General features: G+C 31.2%; 2 protein-coding genes across 3 annotated transcripts in view; one reads left to right on the top strand and one right to left on the bottom strand.

The window, feature by feature from the left end:
• LOC127724703 (E3 ubiquitin-protein ligase parkin-like) overlaps window positions 1-13,047 on the top strand; it is a 558,693-nt gene that overhangs the window by 246,033 nt on the left and 299,613 nt on the right. The gene's annotated exons all lie outside the window — the stretch shown is intronic.
• The window catches only part of LOC127724750 (uncharacterized), a 35,856-nt gene that overhangs the window by 1,831 nt on the left and 20,978 nt on the right, over window positions 1-13,047 (bottom strand). The gene's annotated exons all lie outside the window — the stretch shown is intronic.

Here is a 13,047-nt window from a genome sequence, read left to right as displayed (position 1 = left end):
CATTAAAACAAATCAAACAAATAAAACTATAACGACAGCACTTCTTTAATACAGTTTAATCAGGTAGGATCAACGTTCCGTTGGATCAATGCTTTGTAACAGCAGCTGAATCAATAAGTACCCATAGGAGACAACAACTGTTTACCAGTATTACAACGATAGTAATTATTTGAATTTATATGCAAAGGATACAAAAAGGTCTATAATTTATAATAAACTCACACATACATATATATAAACCAGTATTAAACTTTACACCAGACGGGCGTTTCGTCTACATCAAGACTCACCAGTGACGCGCGAATAAAAAAAAGTTAAAATGAATAAATAAAGTACGAAGTTGAAGAGCCAAAGTTTCCTAATGGTGAAACGTTACCACAGTTAAGTATAAATATAAAGTGTCAGCACTAAAATACTTGTAGTATACCAACACGAAATGAACGCACTTTTCAATTTATCAATATACAGGATGTTTCCGTCCTGACGCTGACTCCCACCTGCAACAATAAATCGAAAGGCCGATCGATTTATGCCAAATACATATTTTGAATAGTTATTTAAAAAAAAAAATAGATCAATTGTCATGGCTGCCTATGTTATTATACACTTCTTTCAGATATATTATGGTCAGTACCTTTATCTTTGTTGATTTTTTTAAATGACATTCAGTTGAAATCAATAAGAGTTTATAATATTTCTCAATATTAAGTAAGGAAAAAAAGTGTCAACCTACAGCAGAAAATCCTATCATTTCGTTTTTGTACTGCTGACTCTTACGTTAAATTACTGTAATAGATTGTTGAAATGTGAAAGAAAAGTATCTATGAGGGTACAAATTGCATTACTCGGCAATAGTAAGAAGCATCAATCAAGAGGTAATTTGGCTTTACTGACGTTGATAATAGGAATAAAAGACCTGAACTAAAAAACGTGGTCAAATTCATTCCGGTGAATGAAGGGAAAAAATGAAGGCTAGATATTTGAGCCTAAGTACAAAGAAAGATAAGACCATAAATCTGTAAGATTAGATACACACACACGAGCGAAGGCCAAACAATTTACATTATTGTTCTTGTATTCATTAGAACACAAGCGTATACATTAAAGCCAAGGTTACAGAATAGTTCTACCTTCAACTTAAGCATTAATTCATTGAGCGTTTATTGTACCTTTTTATGGCGAGCAAAGAAGTTTCTATGTTAGTAAAATCTTTAAATAGGAAAGAGTTAACATTATATCCGAAAATAAAAATGAAGGCACATATTCTTTGTTCTTTTTCATTCTATTTGTCTTCCTTTGAAAAGTGCTCATGTCAGTTATGATGTTCCATAATTCTATTTGAATGCTGAATGTCTCTTAATAGTACATGTGTATATTTCAAATACACGTGAAAAATTACGAAGATAATGTGACCATGAGAACATGTACTTAGTATTTGGAATTCAAATGAACCAAAGTTGACTTTTTAATTCAATATTTCACAGTTCAACTGTTCATTTAATCTATATTAATCTCTTATATATATATATATGTTTTTGCACAAACGTCATCCATAAAAATCAAATATCAAAATATGTCAAATAACATTTACTTGAATGTCTATTCGAAAATTAGGTAATTACAAACTATGCCAAGCTATATCTTAAAAAAAGATATCTTTATTAAGTTATAAAGTACACTATAAACACTAACGACAAACATTTCTATTTATTCTCAGTCTTTGAGATCGTTTAATATCAGACAATAATTTTGTCCTTTTATTCATTTCTGTTATTGAACATTCCTTCGAAACCCTTTCGCGATAAATCATCAAGTATTAACGAAAATTAATTGTCCCCATGTCATTATGAAATTGAATAGGAAATCAAATTAGCATTCAAATTGTAGCACTAATTCTGTATAGATGTCCCTTGATAGCTATTGATGTCGTGCATAGTTATAGACTGAAATATAGTGATAGATAAAAGAAAGCAAGACACTGCGTTGCCCCAGCACTTTACATTAGTTATATCTATTTGAAATTGTTTTTGATAAATATTTCTTTTATCGTGATATGAACTTTTGTCTCTTAAACTATTTCCTTTATCCTTTCTGCAAATTATTGTACACGTATTCAGTAATTTTGTTTACTTAAAAATTATATGGTGAATCGATAATGTAAAAAAAGCTGTTAATATTGATCGAAATCATAGAATGGTATTATTTGATTTGATGCCGGATATAATATAATGAAACAACATTAGATTAAAATCACAATATTTGTCAAATAATATTAATATATCTTATCATATAGCCAGATAGAGGTCGTGCGATATTGTTAATATTGGACTGAATGGTGCGTCACGTGTAATATGGCAACTATTATCAACACTACAAAATTAATTACTATCAAATGTTAACTATATTTATACTGCACAACTTAAGTGAATAACTCAAACCAAATGAGAACACTCTTTCAAGTATGTCTGTTTTAGTTCCCCACTCAAATTTGTCAAAATAACGTAACTATAAACAACTGTCATACCAGTAGAAGGTTTATCTATCTATGAAACAAGGTTAAACCCACTATTGTTTTCGGAAAATGCCTGTAACAAGTCCGGAATATGACAGTTGCTTTCAATTCGTTCCGTTGGTTGGAATAGTCTAATGTTTGACTTTATCAGGTTTTATGGACTTCCTCTTTTTGAATTTACCTTGGCGTTTGGTACTTTTGTCGTTATATTTTTCAGAATCATAACCATGAATCTACATGCAATACTAGAAATAATACAATATCATAACCTCGAAATTGATAAATATTGAACAATGGTAAAAACCAAAGACAAGCTTATGAATATTTTAATTTCGCAATTGTACTCCTTCAACTACTAAATGCAATGAGGTAATATTCAGAAAACATTAACCACAAATCAGAAGCTTCTGTGCGAATAAAACAGATATGTAGGCAAATTTTTTTACGTTGTTATCTTATCATGTAAAACTGTTATTCCACAATCAAAGCGTAATCTTACAAATCATCATATATTTACACGTATCTGTAAAAGTTAATATATATGTCAAACAATTTCCAATTAATAGTTTTGGTAATAGAAAAATTGTGATAATGCTTAAAGTAATAACAAAACAAGAATGAAAAAGCTGCATTTTTATCAAACCTTGAAGCTTAAAAAGAAAAGTATGATAAACTTAGAAGACAGTACTTAACCGATGTTCAAATCCAGTAAATCGATTAAGAAGAGGCAATCAGGATAACAAATAAAGACTGTAAAAGTCTTTGTAATACTATTAACCATAATACTTGAATAAAAAGCTAAATGTGTTATAGATGAATTATTGGCATTGTGACTTTATGAATAATAGTATGTTCGGTCAATTTATTTTAGATATAGGTGTATTAAAACATTTTACATATACATTATATATATATATAAATATAAACAAGTCTAAATTGAATACAACGTTCAAACATATGATTGCGTTGGATAAAAACCGCAATTTTTATACATGTGCATGCAAAACAAATTTCTTGTTAGAGGGGTCTAAATACAGCACAAACAACATTTTCCAAAAGACCACAAAAGTGAAAAAGTATATTTTAACAAAACGCATTTGACTAACAGGTCGAACAACAAATGTTCTTAAACCCTGCTGACTGCCATTGGCGATTGCCAAATAAACGGATCACCGATGTAATAAATGGATCTTAATTATAAATTTAACACTAAACAGAAAACAATAAACTTGCGGAAAAGATGGTATACCGCAAACAAAAGGTGCAAAGGTTTTTGTACACCATATCCGGATTTCGACAATTAATGTCTCTTCAGTGATGTTAGGAATCGAAACGGTTTTTGGAAAGCCATACAATTTACCTCAATTTAGGATAGACTCTTGAATTTTGAGGAGTCAAAATAGGATGAACGGATCATATAAAACCCGAAGGCAAATATAATACAAGCCCAAACGAAAAAATATAAACAAGTCTAAATTGAAAACAACGTTCAAACCTATGATTGCGTTGGATAAAAACCGCAATTTTTATACGTGTGCATGCAAAACAAATTTCTTGTTAGAGGGGTCTAAATACAGCACAAACAACATTTTCCAAAAGACCACAAAAGTGAAAAAGTATATTTTAACAAAACGCATTTGACTAACAGGTCGAAATATATATATATATACTATAGTATATACCTAAATAAATGTACCGTGGGCTGGATGCCTTCCTGTTTTGTACAATAAACTTGGTGTCTTGTAGGGTCTTTTACAGCGTGCTATGCGGATTTGTTCATTGTTGAACGGTGACCTATAGTTGCTAACCTTCTACGTCATTTGGTCTCTGGTGTAAAGTAGTATCATTGGCAGTTATGCCACATCTACTTATTTTTATATTGATTTTTTTTTTATTTGATTTTATATATATTTTTGTTTTTGTTTATCATAACTCTGATCAATATTACTTTTTTTGATATAAGGAGAGACCTTTATATTAGAATGTTAACCTCAATGGAAACTTCTTTCTTTAGAGGTGGTAAATATCTTTCATTCAAAAACAGTGCTTCCATTTCCAGCTTTTAAAATCGGACGTTTCTCAATCAAATGTTGAGTTGGTTTGAATGTTAAATCTTATAGAATCATAAGATTATCTTATAAAACATGTTTGTCCTTTCCTGAAATTAACGGTTGCTTTTCAATTGAGGTTTGGTACTCTGCAAACGTTTAGCTTGAATATAAAATATTTTTGTAGCTTTTCCATTGAATTTGGTTGTGTTCTTTTATACTCATGGTTTACCTATTCGGAAATGACTGACTCTGCCAAAAAATAATTCTTCATTAAAATTTGCAGTTTATAAATCATTAAATTTGTCCAATATTAACTGTAGCATTTTAACAAAAGTCTGCTGAGCGTTTGTGGATCAATCTTACAGATTATTTGTTTCGGGAATATCAATATACTAGTAGAGTCACAACATTGTGCCGAATAAAACCATCATTTGTAGTTTTAATATAAACATAAAGATAATCAATTATCTGATTTTTCTAATCCTACGGTTCAAACCCCTTCAGGTAAAATAAACTACTAGGTTTAGCTCGACTGTTTGTTATTTGTAACTCTCGTTCCCCCGACATTTTGTTTTATGTTTTGTTTTCTCAACACCAGACCATAATCATGCATGACATAGTTTAATGACTAAACATGTCGTTTGTATTTTATTATTCATTTTTGATTTTTTAAATGATATTTATGAAAAAATTTTGCCATATCAATTTTCAACAATGGATAAGATTGAAGATATTGAGTTTTTACCTTCTCGTTGGTTTAACCCATTTTGTTTTGTTTTAGTTTCATCAATCAGGATTATTTGTTATTATCATTTATCATGTTTATATGTGAGTCATCCTGAAAAGTAATCTTTATTTTTATTTCTGAAAATAAAGAAAGAGTATATGCATTGTATTTATTCATTCATCTATTTTATTAAGAAAATAAACAAGAAACCTACAATGTTATTCATTATATTCATTCATAAGATTTCAAACGTATATGTCTGAAGGGCAGAGTGGGCCGAAATTAAATTGTCTATCATTGTAAAACAATGAATGATGGAGTTAATTGGAAAACAAATCTGTTTAAAGATACAATAACTTGCAATGTCGAATAAGTAAGGCTAGAGGTTTGTGAATTTCTTTTGTACCGATGTTCACAATTGTAATATAGGATTTAATTTCTATTAGACTATTTTAAAAACATTGATAAATCGTACTCGCTCATGACTCTTAACAAATAATAAGAAGATATGCACAGCCATTTCTTTGCAATACGATGTAAAAAAACAATGGGGAAATATCTGTTATATAAAAAAAGAAGATGTGGTATGATTGCCAATGAGACAACTATCCAACAGAGACCAAATGACATAGAAGTTAACAACTATTGGTCACCGTATGGTCTTCAATAATGAGCAAAACCCATACCGCAAAGTCAGCTATAAAAGGCCTCGAAATAACAAATGTAAAGCAATTCAAACGAGGAAAATTTAACCGATTTATGTATAAACAATGAACGAACAAAAAATATGATATACAGCAATAAACATCAACCACTGAATTACAGGCTCCTCACTCGGGACAGGCACATACAGAATGTGGCATTGTTTAAGAAAGGCACTCGAAGGGGATTTTCGTTTATCAAAATGAAAACTTATTTTGATAATGATTAGAGAAAGAGATTCTCACATAGATACTCGTAGATTATTGGATGTATCCAATCTCGATAGTTAAATTATGAATTTTAAAGTCCTCGCCGAGACTCGGACTTTAAAATTCGATGATTCAATTATCTCGATTGGATACATCCGACAATTCGCTGGTACAAATGTAAGAATCTATATATAACTGAAAACATCAGGAAGAAAACTGCATAATGTACATTAGAATACTAATACACCAAAATATCTCTTCTTATGCTGACTGTTAAATCCATAATATTGTTTATCGTTCCCCGAATTTGTACTTTTTTCGATATGTTACTTATTGTCATTTGAACTTAAATTTAAGAGACCGAAACGATGTATTAACATGTTTATTCTTTGTTAAAAAACCAAACACATAGCTCTAATATACTAATTTTAAAAATAAATGAATGTTAGATAATATCATACTTAAGCAATGACTTCATAACATGTGTACTTAAAATACAAAATGCCAATACGAGCAATTAGGCCAAGTTTTTTTTGTTAGACCTGAAAAGTAAAATTGTTCATATTCGCCACGCGAAACTTATGGCTAAACCACTCGGGAAACTATCGTGAATACAACTTGTGTGTTGAATCAGTGATTGTCATTGCTATTGTGCTATGTCGTTATAACAAAGACTTGACCCTGCTACACGAAACACTGGTCAATGGCAAGCTGAAGTCACTCCACACTTCAAGGTTCACCAGAGCATAACTCCACGCCTTTGGTAGAGTTCAAATCAAACTAGATCAACTCAAGATTTCTCTCCAAGCGGTAGGTCACAGCAGATACCAACTTTACCGTCACCAGAAATTGACCCAATTCATCGTATGTGATTGTCTTTTACATCTGTTTTCAATACCCAGTATGCCTTTCGACATATAAGCTTAGTATTCTAAGACATTGCTTAAAAACTTCACAGAGTGATATTTTGATAAAACCCTTTTAGTTTTGTCTTTTTGCACAGAAAATACATAACTAAACATATTTGTCTTCAAATGAATTTTCTTATAAAGTTACAGGAAATTAACTTTAATAAATGAGGAATTGGTTTAATTATTACATTGGTTGAAATGAAATACCGTGATTTTCCTGTTTAAAAAAATCTACTATTTCAAATGTGAAATAAATCATGTAATTACACTCCTCTGATGTCATGCAACAATAAGTGTGGTTAAGATGTTGTCAACAACGTTGCAACAAAACAATGTGAGAATGCGTAGATAAACATATAGTTCCTTGCCATTTTTAGTTCGTTTACATTGAAGTCAATAAAAATAGAAAAAAAATAATAACCAAATTTCGAAATATCTACAAATATTGAACTCGACAAAACAATTCTGATTTAAACTCATGTGCTGCGCGCATTCATGCCTTACTGTGTGGTCCAGAACTATATTGAATCTTGTTCGATACTTGAAATGTTGAACTAGTTATTCTATAAACCATCAAATTTGGTACTGCTTTTTGTAGTCTGTGATTTTGAACTCTAATTACTGTGTTTGCTGAAGTTCCAACCTATTGCTTTCTTCTGCGTCGCTTTTATTCAGGCGATTTCAATTTCATTATTCATCATCTCATACCAGTGTACTTATATTTTGGTGATTTCATCTCTATTATTCACTATCACACAGTTTTCATTATTAATAATTCTACTGGAAATAATAACTAAAAGCGAGTAATAACTGTATATTTGTCTCATTCTTAGCCATAACGTAATCGCGTGGTCGCATCATTGATAAAAAACGTCATCTAAACAACCTCATTTCTTTTGATTTTTCTGATCTGTCGATGATAGCAACAAATTGGCAACATCTATCTAGTATTTTGATTATATCTCGATGTTGTGTCATAGATCATCTTTTTGCTAGACAATTTGGACAAATGAACTGATTTTATTTTGTTAAATAAATGTTATAAACAACAGAAATAATATTTCATCCGATTCGCTCCCTTGTTTTTAATCAGATCTGAGACGTGAACATAAAAGAAATTAAATGAGACGTTTACGATCATCTGAATCGGATAAGTCAATTTCATTTAAGAGAGGGATTGGGAATTTCCAACATGGTTAATTTAAAAAAAGCTTTGTATTGAATAAGCGAAAGAGAAGAGAACAAATGAAAATGAAAAGTCTACAATATTATAACAAAAAAGAATATACCACCAAAATGCTGACAAAGGATAGTTTGGTTTGTAATTCAGAGTAACACCAAAAGATTGGTTAAAACACCATATTGATTTTTCATATCTAATTCAGTCCAAAAAGACGTAAAGTCCAAGAAAACACACGAATGTAAACAACGTCTAGTTGTTCCTCTCCCATATGTCAATTTTTGATAAATATATTTATTGTGTAATTTCGTCTTCAAAACCTAATATTTGGACTTTAAACATATCTTTTTAAATGTCTTGTGCATTGCGTTGGAAATAAAAGTCCGTGTGTGTATTTTTTTCTACGTATTTTTGTTTACAGGATTTTGCTTGGTGCAATGTCATAGCTATTAAAGGTGAACAAATGAAAAAAAAAAGAGACCTAACATTACCATGTTTTATGGTGAAGTGGACCGTTAAACTATTCTTCTCAATTGTCTGCACGATGTGTTTATATACAATCAGGCCATGTCTTATTCTAAATATCTAATTAAATACATGTACATTACTATAAGAAAGAGTATGTACACACTACAGCCTTTTCAACTACCCTTTAAGGAGTGAGCCACTGCCGATTGAGGACGTCGACTCAAATATAAAAAGTTGTTTCCCAGAAGATTGTTCAAAGAGATTTTCTTAAAAACTATTGTATATATTAACATGTATTTTGTAAAAATTATCCACATTAACCCATTTGTTATTCACTATTCATACAGCCAGACTAATATGTTCCTATTGCCTATAGCATAAACGCTCTTTTATAGACTTAGATAAGCGCTATGTATGTTTTTGAAGTAACGTATAGGATAATATATATATTTCAAAGTCTTAAAAAGGTCAAACCAATTCCCTGTTTACCTCTCGTTTTGTTATAGAGAATTTCTTATTCCTAGGGGCGTGAGTGGAACAGTAATCTTACTTATTTTGTCTTAACTTAGATATATCTTTATTTAGGATTTAGTGCGGAGTATGGTAAAAACGAAACAAGGCCGTAAAGGAAAGGTACCCATTTTAAATCCATTGGGATGGAAGTTATGACAATTTTCCTTTAGTGATACTCTTCTCCTCCTCAAAAGCTGACTTTATCTGTATACAAAAATCGTGTTCCCGAAACTAGGAACTCAAAACCCAATTTTATAAGTATATTCAGAAGAATGCTTATAGTATCTTTATTTGTAGCTAGTTATATTAAGAGAGATAGAACGCACAAATCTATTCGTTCCGAGTCGTCTGCATCAAAATAGAAAATTGTAAATAACGACTTCGGGAAGTAAGTTTTGTGTAAAGTCTTATAATCAAAGGGATACTGTTTTATGTCCCTAGTATTGTTTCAAGATTTATTTAGATTCTTTCAAATATTATTATTTGCAGAAAATAAAAACTGAACATTATTATGTCCATTTAATACTGTTTAAATGGAGCTCTTTACTATCTAGTTTTTCTTCAATCCAAAAGTTAAAACGTTTGTTTTGTTACACAAAGGCTTGCGTGTTTAGATACAATCGGAAATTAAACATTCTAGTATAATGTATTATATAAGGAAACCAGCATTATCATAAAGCGAATACAAATTGATGGACTTGGATTTGCAGTAATTTTGTTTGAGTATTTTCCTTTTATTTTATTCTTAAATGCATTTTTCTAAATCAATTATTGTATTTGTCTAGCGTATGCATAATACTGTGTGTTAAGCAGAAGGGTGTGGATTACATAACGAATAACAAAACTATAAAGTATAAAGCAATTAAACATATTGTATTCGCTTAAAGTTCATCGACACTGAAGCATACATGCAAAGTATATAGGTATCTTAATGACCGAACGATCATGAAATCATTCGCGACACTTTAACATTAGTTTTTTTTAATAAAAAAATGTATCACGGAGAATTCATAAAAAAGTACGTTATAAATCATAGCTTTTCGCTTCTTTTCTTTAATATTTTTTATAATAGGTACACGCTTCAGCTTCAAATAAACTTCTGACTTTAACTGTAATTTACATTCGAAAGCTATTATATTTCATATATCAGAACAAAGCTTTGCGGTTTCTTTTATACAATAAAAAAAAAACAAAAAAAAAAAACAAATGGTTATAATGTAATCTTGTTACTCATAAAGAAGGAAAACACAAAATTTGTGGCTCATATAAGAAATTGTATGCATGAAAAAAAAAACCAATCCTGCAACTTTGTAAGCAACAGTCTACACTGTGTCTAAACTAACCCGGCAAAAAATGTTTGGACTCGATAGTATCTAATGTCCGGTACGGTGACGGACAATCAACAGACAGAGAAAAGGTAGAATTTCTGTTTATTTATTTGTTATTTAATGACATTGAAGAATAAACATACACATATAACTATTTTCGATTGTGTGATGTAATATTATCTACAACCGTTCTAGATTAATGGAGAAATAAGTAAAAAGGCACACAAAAATGGTGAATTGAGTGAACATTGCTACAAATTTGTTTAATTTCTCTTTAAATTGTGCACATTGTACGGAAAGAAAAGTACGGAAAGAAAGATATTAACACAGAGATTGCATGGCTAGTCACTATGAGCACCTCAATATTTGCACTTCTGTGCATGGAACGAAATAAATGGGTCATGTCAAAATGGAAGGACCCTATTTCGTCAATGTTGTTTATTACACAAGGACCCTGTTTTGTCTCAGTATAGGACCCGGTTTTGTTTTGTTTTGAAACCACAAATTTATGAAAAGCTACGTTAGCACGGATCTGGACATTGCCCATCGGAAGAAATTAAATATTTGAGTCAAAAAGATGTTATAAAGATGTTATTGCAATACAAACATGTGTTAAAATATATTTCAAACGGGAACTTTTCGAAATAGGGAGTAGACATTTTTGAATGCTATACGTATACCTTATTGATCTAATCTTCGAACTAAGTTTAAATGGAAATAAATGCTTTATATCATGTTCTTACATTATTTCCTTATGATAGAAAAAAGAAGATGTGGTGTGATTGCCAATGAGACAGCTCGTCACAAGAGATCAAATGACACAGAAATTAACAACTATAGGTCGCCGTACGGCCTTCAACAATGAACAAAGCTCATACAACATAGTCAGAAATAAAGGCCCCCAAATGACAAGTGTAAAACAATTCAAACGAGGAAACTAACGGCCTAATTTATGTACAAAAAAATGAACGAAAAACAAATATGTAACACAGCAACAAACGACAACCACTGAAATACAGGCTCCTGGCTTGGGACAGGTAAATATATACAGAATGGGGCGGGGTTAAACATCTTAGCGGGATCCCAACCCTCCCCCTAACCTAGGAAATTGGTGTAACAGTACAACATAAGAACGAACTAATAAAATCAGTTGAAAAAGGCTTAAGTCATCAGATGGATACAAATAGAAATACATCTCAAAAATGTTTGTTTGTTTTCTATACTACTGTAATGATGTAAAAATAAGAAGATGTGGAATGATTGTGTAACCATGCATATCAATTTATCAAAATAGTAAGGACAGTATGCTTTACTACACTATACGCTATGTTTACAAAATATTTACTCATTCGTTCATCCATTGACGGACAGTGAGAGAAAATGCTCCGTTTTGAAGGCCGTACTTTGACCTATAATGGTTTCCTTTTTACAAATTGTGACTTGGATGGAGAGTTGTCTCATTGGCACTCATACCACATCTTCTTATATCTATTAAAACGTTTTGGATATCTCAATCAAAATGGTTGCCTTTCGAACGTGTATTTTATGTCCGCTTCGAAATACACAAGTTCTAAACTTCCCCATTAGAAACAAAATAACTCTATCATGCCATGCTCTACGCTCATTTTAACATAGGTAGACATTATATTTGTCAATATTTTATACCTGGCTAACGCTTGGTTTAAAAATTTTAACAAATATAATGCCTTCCTATGTTAAAATGAGCATTGAGCATGGCATGAAAGAGTTATTTCTTTTTATAAATAAAAGTTGGTTTGCAACATTATAACGTCCAATATCTTCGTCTTCGTCTTCGTAGAACAACCTATAATAGGCAATTTAGCCCGTGAAAAATGACAATGAGACAACTTCCCATCAGAGACCAAATGACGTATAAGTTAACAAATATAGAACACCGTATGGCATCCAACAATGAGAAACGTCCATACGGCATAGCAAGCTAAAAAAGGCCCCGAAATGAAAACTGTAAAAAAAAACTTATGTGGAAACTAACGACCTAGATTTATGTACAAAATAAAAAACGAAAAACAAATACATGTATGATATATAGCAACAAAAGACAACAACCGATTTACAGGCTCCTTCGGTACTGGTACATACAGAATGGCGAGGTTGAACGTGTAAGCCCCCCCCCCCCACGCTCCCCCTCCAAAAAAAAAGAAAAAAAAGTGGTATAACAGCACATCATATGAACAAACTATAAAATTCAGTGAGTTGAAAAAGGCTTAACTCATTTGATTACAGAGCCCCTATAGTAAATATGGGATTGGCGGCTGTCTCTGTTTTTTCGTCTTTTTTTTAAATTTTATGATGGTATACGATATAGTTACATTATATCAGTGGCGGATCCAGGGGAGTAGAGGGAGTACGCCGACCCCCCCCTTTTTGGTGGCTAGAAATAATTATTTTATCATGTTTTTTTACG

This window comes from Mytilus californianus, unplaced genomic scaffold, assembly GCF_021869535.1.
Source record: "Mytilus californianus isolate M0D057914Y unplaced genomic scaffold, xbMytCali1.0.p SCAF_14, whole genome shotgun sequence".
Lineage (NCBI taxonomy): Eukaryota > Metazoa > Mollusca > Bivalvia > Mytilida > Mytilidae > Mytilus > Mytilus californianus.
The sequence above is the reverse complement of the archived record's forward strand: the minus strand, read 5'-3'. Positions and strand labels throughout refer to the sequence as shown.